At 40.8% G+C, this 9,465-nt stretch overlaps 1 long non-coding RNA gene across 1 annotated transcript in view; it reads right to left on the bottom strand.

Annotated features, from left to right (window-relative positions):
- Positions 1 to 1,508: 1,508 nt before the first annotated feature.
- The window catches only part of LOC138154019 (uncharacterized), a 32,059-nt gene continuing 24,102 nt past the window's right edge, over positions 1,509 to 9,465 (bottom strand). The window contains exon 3 of the long non-coding RNA XR_011166534.1: positions 1,509 to 2,240. This is a non-coding gene — a long non-coding RNA (uncharacterized lncRNA). The remainder of the gene's footprint in view (positions 2,241 to 9,465) is intronic.

Below are 9,465 nucleotides of genomic sequence, written 5' to 3'. Positions count from 1 at the left end.
TCCTTACCTCTAATTTCACTTCCCTGTGATGTAGCAACAAGGGAGGAGCTGAGAGATGCCGGTTCAGCTCCTTTTATGAATGTGCAGCTATCAGAATTGTCTTTCTCCTATTACGAAATTCATCTATAAAAACAACTGTTTGGGGCCCAGTCCCTCTCAATCCCATGTTGCTCTGAGATGCTAACTGAATTTTTAATTTTCTCTATCTGAATTTGCTTCATTATTGAGGAGGGCAAAGCCCAAACAAAGATTTTCTTTTAATAGGACCTTAGAGGGAATATCGTCTGACTTGATCAATTTATAGCTAGTTGGTGACAGAGCTAGGACTAATACTGAGGGATTAAAACAAAACAAAATCTATGTTTTAAAACTAGGATATACAGTGCCCCGAGGCAGGTTCAACCTGCCTAAAGAAATCTGGAGCCCCTGGGTTCCAAATTTCTGTTAGGTTAGAGGTCTACTGCTACTGACTCTTCTTCCTCTAATCCTCCCCAACTTCTTCCACCTACCATTGTCCTCTATCATCCCCTTTCAACTGTAGCCCCCATCAAGAATGTTACTAGGTAAACAGAAGTTTCATAGGACCGGTGTAGATTTTCTTTGCACAATTTAGAACATAGATTTTCTATATTGTCTCATCTCCTGTCCCTCCTCCCACCCCAATCACCATTATCGAAGTGCTAAGGGACCCTTTGACAGTTCTGAGAGAATATGGATCTGGGATTGAGCTGCAAATGTGAGAAGAGACAGGATAGTACATTGTATCTCATCTGTTGCTTTTCATTGTTAACTAGCTTTTAGAGTGTCTAGACTACAATTCACCTTGTAGGACTCCAGGTGCTGACTCCATGCAGTCATTATCAACCAGCAAAGTAAAAGAATAGAAAATCGGACAATTTGTCTGCAGGTAGTAGGACAGGATCACAGTCTGATTTCAGCCACAGCAGGGAAATCTGAAGCCAATAAATTCTGACCTTACATGAAGCTGGCAGGGCCCTGAGGAGGAATGGCCCCGGGCTAGGGTTTGGCCTGCTCAAGAACTTTGAGCTCTCCTCTTCCTTTGTACTATAGAATATGAATTTCTCTGGTGCCCCCCACCCCCCACCTCTTCAGGAGCTTTCTCCTCATCTGACTCTATGCTCAGGCAGCAGTGAAAAATGAAGCATGGTTCTCCCTAAAACCATGTCCTTGGCTTTGAGGGAAGGACAATTACAGGCACACACATGACTTAGTTCTATCCAAGTCCTCAAGTCTACTGGTCTTATTGGTGGTGATGAATGTCCTCAATGAGGGATGGGATGGAGTTGGTGAGAGACAAGAGAGCTCTAGTCTAGTGAATAGCTTTATTGAGAACTAATAGGGATAATAATAGTACCTTCTTTCCAGGGTTGTCACGAGGATCAAATGTAATAACATAAAGTGTTTTACAAATCTTAGAGCAATAAATAAGTGCTAGCTATTACCCATTATCTTTTTTTTTTTTATTTTTAAGCAATCGGGGTTAAGTAACTTGCTCAAGGTTACATGGCCAGTTATTTCCTCTGAGCCCGGGATTCGATCTCCAGGTCGTCCCAACACTGGAGCCGGTGCTCTTACTCACTGAGCCACCCGGCCTCCCCTAAGCAATTGGGGTTAAGTAACTTGCTCAAGGTTACACCGCCAGGTGTTTCTGGGTGGGTGCTAAGTGTCTGAGCCCGGGATTCGATCTCCAGGTTTTCTCAACACTGGAGCCGGTGCTCTTACTTGCTGTGCTACCTGGCCGCCCCTACCCATTATCTTTCAATATTGTATCTCTAGGACTCACACAGAATGGGACCATTGGAGATGATGTGCAAGATTATATATTTTCAAGGTGAATGGAATTATGCACATGTGTGGTTGCATTTTTACATATTGTGTGTTAAATATATTTATATTTATAATATTTATATAATATACTATATAATATTTAAATAAATATATACTTTAATTTATACTTATTTATTTACAATATTCATAAGAAATACATTTGTGTTTATAATAAATATAAGCCCCAATTAGACACAATATGATAAACCAAACTTTCTTATCCTCCATCAGAGTCCTGCTTCAGTGCTTCATTACGATATGGCAGCTGGGTAGTTCAGTGGATAGAGCGCTAGGCCTGGAATCAGGAAGACCGGAGTTCAGATCTGATCAGAGACACTAGCTGTGCGATCCCCAGCAACTCCTTAAACCTCTGTCTGCTTTGGTTTCCTTTCCTATAAAATGCAGATAATAATAGCACCCCTCTCTCAGGGTTGTTGTTAGGAAGAAATCAGCTGTATTTGTAAAGAACTTCGCACAGCACCTGGTACACAGTAAGCTCTACATAAGTAGATTATTATTTGTTATCATCATCATCATTATGGAAGTTACCCAAGACTTTTGAAAGCCACGCCATCAGAGTGTAAGTTCTGTCAGGTCCTACCATGTTTCCAAGCTTTGACTATAGGCTTGATGTCTGACTGGTCCAAGGACTAGCCTGGTTAAGTTGGGAGTGGTTTTCCCCCAAGAAGTTGACCGGGAGGGCATGAATGTTTTGGAGATTGAGCAATTCAAGGCACAGAAGAGTTGGATCAGTGAGCAGAATTCGCCCTCTGTTGCAAAGTCACAGAGCTTTTGAAATAGTGAAGTTCTATATTGTATTGTTATTTGTTTCCTGAGTATGGACCATGTCTCCCAAGAGAGACTGTAAACTTCTTGTGGGCAGGAATACAGTTACACTTCATTGTATCCCTTGCCTGTTTAGTGCGGTTCTGGGCACATTGTAAACGCTTACTAAATAATGGTTGGCATATTTAACTGTTGGATAGATGAATATTCTTGATTTTCAGTTCAGGAAAAAAATTGTCCAGAAATACAAGTAGGAAGTGGGTACTCCATAAATACTGAATGAATTGAACTGACTTTGCCAGCAGGTGCTTACACAGATTTATTTTTGTTCCAACTGGTGGGGGAATTAGGATCTGTGCCAAGTGGTTGATCTCCATTTCCTAGCTGCCCCAGGACTATTAATGCAGTACAAAAGTAATTTTCATTTACTTTGGTCTTATTAGATTGCCAATGGGGGCAGTTGTGCTTATGGGATAGGCAGGACAATTGGGAAATGTTGACTATGCTTTCTAAGCTAGTTTTGCATATGCTTCCAGAATATACCTGGTTATAATCTCTCCTACCTAAAGCACAAAATGCCCTATTCATAGCATAATGAAGTATTTGTAAAACCACATAGGAATTGGGGCCAGATCTTACATTTGCACAGACCTTGTCTTAGGAAAGGAAGAGCTCTTAGACCTGTGAAAATTACCTAGTCAAGACAAATCATCAAGCATTTAGTAAGCACTTATTGGTGTTGTTATATGTTATATGGTGGTAAGTGCTGAGGATACAAAGAAAGATCAAACTAAAGCAAAAAACCCACCCCATAAAACAAACAGACAAAAATGCGTTCCTTGCTTTCAAGGAGATCGCAATCTAATGGGGAGACAAGAAGCAAATAACTATGTGAAAGCAAGATACATTAAAGACTATCTCAAGCAGAAGATATTAACATTAAAGAGAACAAGGAAAGGATTCTTCAATAAGTGAGATTTCAAATGAGACTTAGAGGAAGCCAGGAAAACCAGGAGAAAGAGGTGAGGATGAAGAGAATTCCAGGCCTGAGGGTCAGGGGGATTGCCTGTGGTTGGGAAATGGAGTGCTGCGTGGGAGCAACTGCAAGGAGGGCACTCTCATGAAGACTCCCCAGTCAGTTCTGGCTTATTTAGTTAATCCTCTGTCCTGGATGACTATGCACTAGACCAAACACCTCTTAAAGTCCCTTATGATTCTAAGATTCCAGAAACATATCACATCTAAGATCCCCACTGACTCTAGGCTTTAAAAAAAACTTTTCTGAGGGGAGGATGTGCCCCTCTTCTAAAACCCTCCATCCCACTCTCCCACAGAAATAGGTATTGCACTCATCAGACCTGAATTTTCTTTGACTCTGACCAGGAGGGGCCCTATCTAATTTCATACTTAATTGTCAAAAGGCAAGGAAGTAAAGGAGGAGTGATAATATAGGTGGCTATGGTGTGTGTGTGTGTGTGTGTGGTTTTGTTCATATGTAGGTGTGTCTGAGCATTAATACACACACATGAACACACAATCAATAGCACATCTTTATTCTGAAGAGAAGAGCTGATGTTAGTCTGGTTTTGGATCTCAAGAAACAAGAACACAGCCATACCACATCTATTACTAGCATAAAAATAACTGATGGAAAACTTGCTCACACAAAAAAGGATACAGAGAGACATGCTTCTGTCTCACAGCCACCTTTGGGTAACGGTTTTGTTCCAGTTCTGGGAAATGAAGTTGCACACCTAATTAAGCACATCCCAGCTCTATCCTGAGTCACAGGCTGCTTTGGAGGGGCTCTAGATAGGTAGAGGCTGTTCCATTTTACACAGAGATAGATAAAAGAAGCAGAAATCTTTTACAAATGTGCTAAAGTAGGGTAAGCAGATCCTCAGGCATCTTTGAATAAACCAATCTAGAAGGTCAGATAAGGATAAGTTAAGAGTAGGTAGGATGTCTTTGGTATCAGGGACTGGCTGCACTTAGAGACTCCTCAGGTCATCATCATTGGAGCTGTTCCTGTTTATTTGGCTCTGCTTCTCCATCTAGAGGCAAAGAACTAATTTAACTAGCCAGGATGGGAACCCCTCACTATCTTCTTGCTGGATTCCCCAACAGGGTCCACCTATTCCCCTCTCAGAAAGTCCCTCAGCAGCCATTGCAGCCACACTTAAATTACCATGCAGAAAAGTCCTTTCCATGGGTGTATTTTCAGCCTCTTGTCTGGGAGTAGGTTATGGTGGTGGGGCTGAAGAGTGCAAAGACTAAATTCCTGTTTATGTGTCCTCAGTCTTTCTTCCTTTTCCTGGACCACATCCACGAACTAAACTTGGCAGCCCTCAGGGAATTCATGGGTAGGACAGACTCATTTTCTCCATACATTAAAGAAAGAATTTATAGTCCCTCTGTAATGGAACTCATGTAAGAACTCTTCTATAACCCACTTGGGAGGATAACCTCACATCTCATTAAAGTTCTTCCTCCCCAATGAGATGTTTTTTGGAGTAATCCTCACATGCTGGGAGTAAGTAAGGTACAAAGAAACAAATGGACTTCTGGATCATTACGAAGTTCACAGTGTTTGGAAGGTCTCCCCCCCAACTTCTCCTCATACATGTGTCTTCTCAAGTCTCTCTCTCCTTTAGACTAGATAATCTCCAAATTCCTTCCAGTGTGTATAATCTATGAGGCAAGCGACAACTTCTCTGCAAAGGCTTCTTTGACTCTTCTGACTATTTTCACTCCCATCCCACTCCTCCTTCCCCATTTTGCCTGGACACTCTTTTTTTGTCTAATTTGTCTGATCATGGGAGGTAGAGATGGAAGGGTTTTTAGAGATCTTCTAGTCTAACCCCCTTATTTGACCATTTATAAGTCTAAGAAATGCTAGTTGCATTGGATTGAATTGGACCAAATGAGGGTACTGAGACCCAAAAAGATGAAGTGACTTACACAAGGCCTTATAAGTAGTAATTGTTTACTAGAATCTGAAACTAGAATATCTGACGCCAAATCTGAAACCCTGTGAATTACACTCAATTCTCACTTCTGTTGTCATTATGGATGTATATATCTCCCCCCTCTTTAGGCTGCAATTTTCTTGAGAGCTGTGTTGTGTTTATCTGAGAAGTGCCACCCCCATCGCACCTCCACCCCCACCCAAAGTTAGCCCCAAAATTTCTATGAAAATAAGTACTCTCTGAGTGTTTGTTGTATGACTGATCATACCACCAGTCATTGCTCTGTGTGACCGCTGGATCAATAATCTTAATGATGGAAGCAAGTTTCTGGAGTGTTTGATCCAATTAAATTCAAATTAACAAATGTTTATTAAACAACCATCACTATGACTAAAGAGTGTGGTGTGGTAGAGAGCTTCAGAGACAGGAAGACTTGTATCCAAGTTATGCCTCTGACAGTGTTCATGTAATCATGGGAAAGTCACTTAACCTTTTAATGCTTCAGACAACTCCAACTTGGTGAACACTTGCCAATCTGTAATGGTACAGGAAATTCCTCACCAGGAGTTATTTACACCAGTGAAATCATAGGTCTCACTTTTTTTTTTTATTTTTTAAGTTCAATGCACTGCTCTAGGCATTGGGGATTCAAGGACACAAACAAAACAGTTCTTGCTTTTGAGAATCTTACATTCTGTTAGGGGAAAATCATTAGTGCCAACTGGCATCAGTCATCAAGAAGCTTGAAGTGAACAGTTCCACTATGAATCTATCAACCAACTAATCAACAAGTAGTTAATAAATGTGTTGTATTTATTTATTTATACATACCATGTAATAGTCACCAGTTATAAGTTGTTCATCTTGCCTGTGTAGACATAGCATAAAAAAAATGAAGAGATACTATACTCACTGCTGAATCAGCTGACAGTCAGTGTTATCATTGGCACTGCCAGTGCTCAGAGGCACTCTAATAGAGGAGGTGTGCAAGTAAGTCCAGTGGGCTGCCTAAGAACCTTTCCAAGAAACTTGGAATAAATAAAGCAAAGTATAAAGAATTACTCATCTTAGTCTCTCTGAACATGATCTCTAAACAGTCAGAGGGGCCAACTCCACATTTCTCAAGGCCAAAGTCTCCCAGAGAAGGGTCTAAAATAGAAAATTGGTGAGAGTGACATGATTCTCTGTGTTTAGCAAGGTAACCATGTCCAATAGAAAAAGGTCATAAGACATCCTTGGAATTTTTTTTAACAGCTGCAGAATGTCTATTTATAACCAATGATGAAATGAAAATGTATTGTGAAACTGAAGCTAGAAAATGGACCAGGGATATAAATGTGCTGTGGCATAGTATTTGATGTGGATTAAAAAAAATCAGGGAATGCTTGCTAAGTAATTTTTTTTATCACCTTCATTCATTTTGTGAATAGAGGAAAAAGGTCAAATGATGAAGTCCTTATGTCATCATGAAATTCTTTGGACTTGGAGCAGGAGGCTGCCACCTAGCCCCATCTTATTTTACAGATGATGAAACTGAGGCTAAAAAAAGTCAAGTGATTTGTCCAAGATCATACAGATATTTGGTGGTAGATTCACTCAGGATTTGTACCCAGGACAACTGTCAGTAAATCCTAACTCTTTCCATTACATCCATTCTTGGTTTATCTTTCTACTCTCTCTTCCTGGAAAGAAGATAAATCCTCACAACCCTTGACTCCTCAAGTATCTTACATTCCCACAGCTAGTTCTGGTAGTGTTTGGTAGTATTTGCACAAAGTAGTGAAGAAACCCACCAAAGATCACTCAATTACAGGGTATCAGGACTGGTACACAAGCTCAGATAGATCTCTATCAGCTTCAAGTCCAGCACCCTTTCAGCTCCATCATACTAGCTCTATTTAATTTATCCACAGTCTGGTATAGTACTGTGTTTCCCCGATAATAAGACACTGTCTTATTAAATTTTTTGGACAGAAAAACACCAGAGGGCTTATTTTCAGGGGAGGGATTATTTTAATGAGCATTGACAGCAATTTTAATAAACAGGTAAATGTGAACAAAAAAATGTACCTTTATTCAATAAGCAAATCACTGGGGAAGAACAGGATGACGCTCTCACTGCTGCAGCTCTGATTGGAGCGCGGTGTGCATTTCACCGGGGGGGGGGGACGGTGCATACAGAGGGTACCGTAATGTAGCATGTAGCGCAGGGGATCACCTTCACTACAGTAGCAATCTCAATAGGGCTTATTTTCGGGGGAGGGCTTATTTTAGAGGAATCTTACACAGTAAGGGGAGGGCTTATTTTCGGGATAGGTCTTATTTTCGGGGAAACATGGTAGGTAGGTCTAGAGAACCTAACCACCATGCTTAACAATGTTTCGATAGTAGAAATGCATTTAAACTTTCAGCTTGGGATGCCAGGGATGAGTTTTCCTTTATCCCTGAAGTGGAAGTATTGGTTTATTTTTCCTCTCATTTAAATCTAATGAAAAGTCTTAGGGCACAAAGGACTAATTTATGATTCATTTACATTTACATTTCAGAGGAAAAATAAATTCAGATTTGGGTATTTAATCATAGAAGTTAGGGTGAGATTGGTGCTCTGATGTCAAGAACTGAACAAGGAGAGGATTCTGGGAAGATGATGGAGTAGGTCAGAAAATTCCAAGCTGTCAAGATTTTCCCCTACAAAAGAGTTAAAATAGCTCCTTAGGGTGAACAAAGTGTGGGTTGAAATAAATAAGAACAGGGGAGTAACCGGGTCTTCCAGGAACGATTTGAGAAGATTGGAAAAGAAATCCCAGGATGAGTTTTGGTCTCATGTGGAGTAAACACCTCCAGGATAGGTTCTGTTTTAACAAGTGGCTAGCCTCTTAAACAAGGACAAGCCCTGGGGTTAGTTGGTTTGAGAAGCTACCTCCACTCCAGTCTCCAAAACTTTTACGCCAGGATAGTGAGGGGAGTTGGGTGTCTGAGCCTGGGAAGATAGAGGGAACCTCTGCTGACCAGGAATGCCAGATCCAGCTGTGTTGCAAAGAGAGGCCAGGGGTGAGAAGGAGTCAGCACATGCCTGATGAGTGCCAGAAGCAATGGGACAGAGAGCCCGTGGTTGTGGGCACTTACGGGAGGTTGGAGGTTTGACTTTGATTCCAGGCTAGAGGGGAGAACTGAAGATCTGGGGCAAGAGCCACCATTTCCTATACCCTAGGACTAGAGGTGATTATAAAAATTAAGCTATTGCTACAAAAGATGCATAAGCAAAGGAGAAAGAATCCAACCATAGAAAGCTATTATGGGAATAGAAGTGACAGGGGTTCATTTTCAGAGGAGGATATTGAAGTAAAGAAACCCTCAAAGAGTAATGTCAAATGATCACTTGCCCAAAAAGAATTCATAAAAGATCTTTAAAAAAGACATTAAAAATCAAATGACAGAGATGGAGGAAAAACTAACAAAATAAAAATAATCCAGGAAAAAACAGAAGAAAGGAAAGTCATCCAACTAGAAAAGGAGATCCAGAATTTTTTTTTTGCTTTTTTTTTGGAGGGGAGATGGTTTGGCAATTGGGGTTAAGTGAGTTGCCCAAGGTCACACGTCTAGTTTTTTTGTGTGTGTTAAGTGTCTGAGGTCGGATTTGAACTCAGGTCCTCCTAACTCTAGGGCTGGTTCTGTATTTACTGCACCACCTAGCCACCCCAAGATCCAGAATCTTAAGGAAGAAAATGACACCTTGAAAATTAGAATTGGGCAAAATGAAATTATAAGAGATCAAGAAATGATTAAACAGGGGTAGCTAGGTGGCACAATGAGTAGAGCATCAGCCCTATAGTCAGGAGGACCTGAGTTTATATCTGGCCTC

This window comes from Petaurus breviceps, unplaced genomic scaffold (genome assembly GCF_028583685.1).
Source record: "Petaurus breviceps papuanus isolate PSGF00001 unplaced genomic scaffold, PetGlider_PUasm1.0 151, whole genome shotgun sequence".
NCBI classification, from domain to species: Eukaryota; Metazoa; Chordata; class Mammalia; order Diprotodontia; family Petauridae; genus Petaurus; species Petaurus breviceps.
The sequence above is the reverse complement of the archived record's forward strand: the minus strand, read 5'-3'. Positions and strand labels throughout refer to the sequence as shown.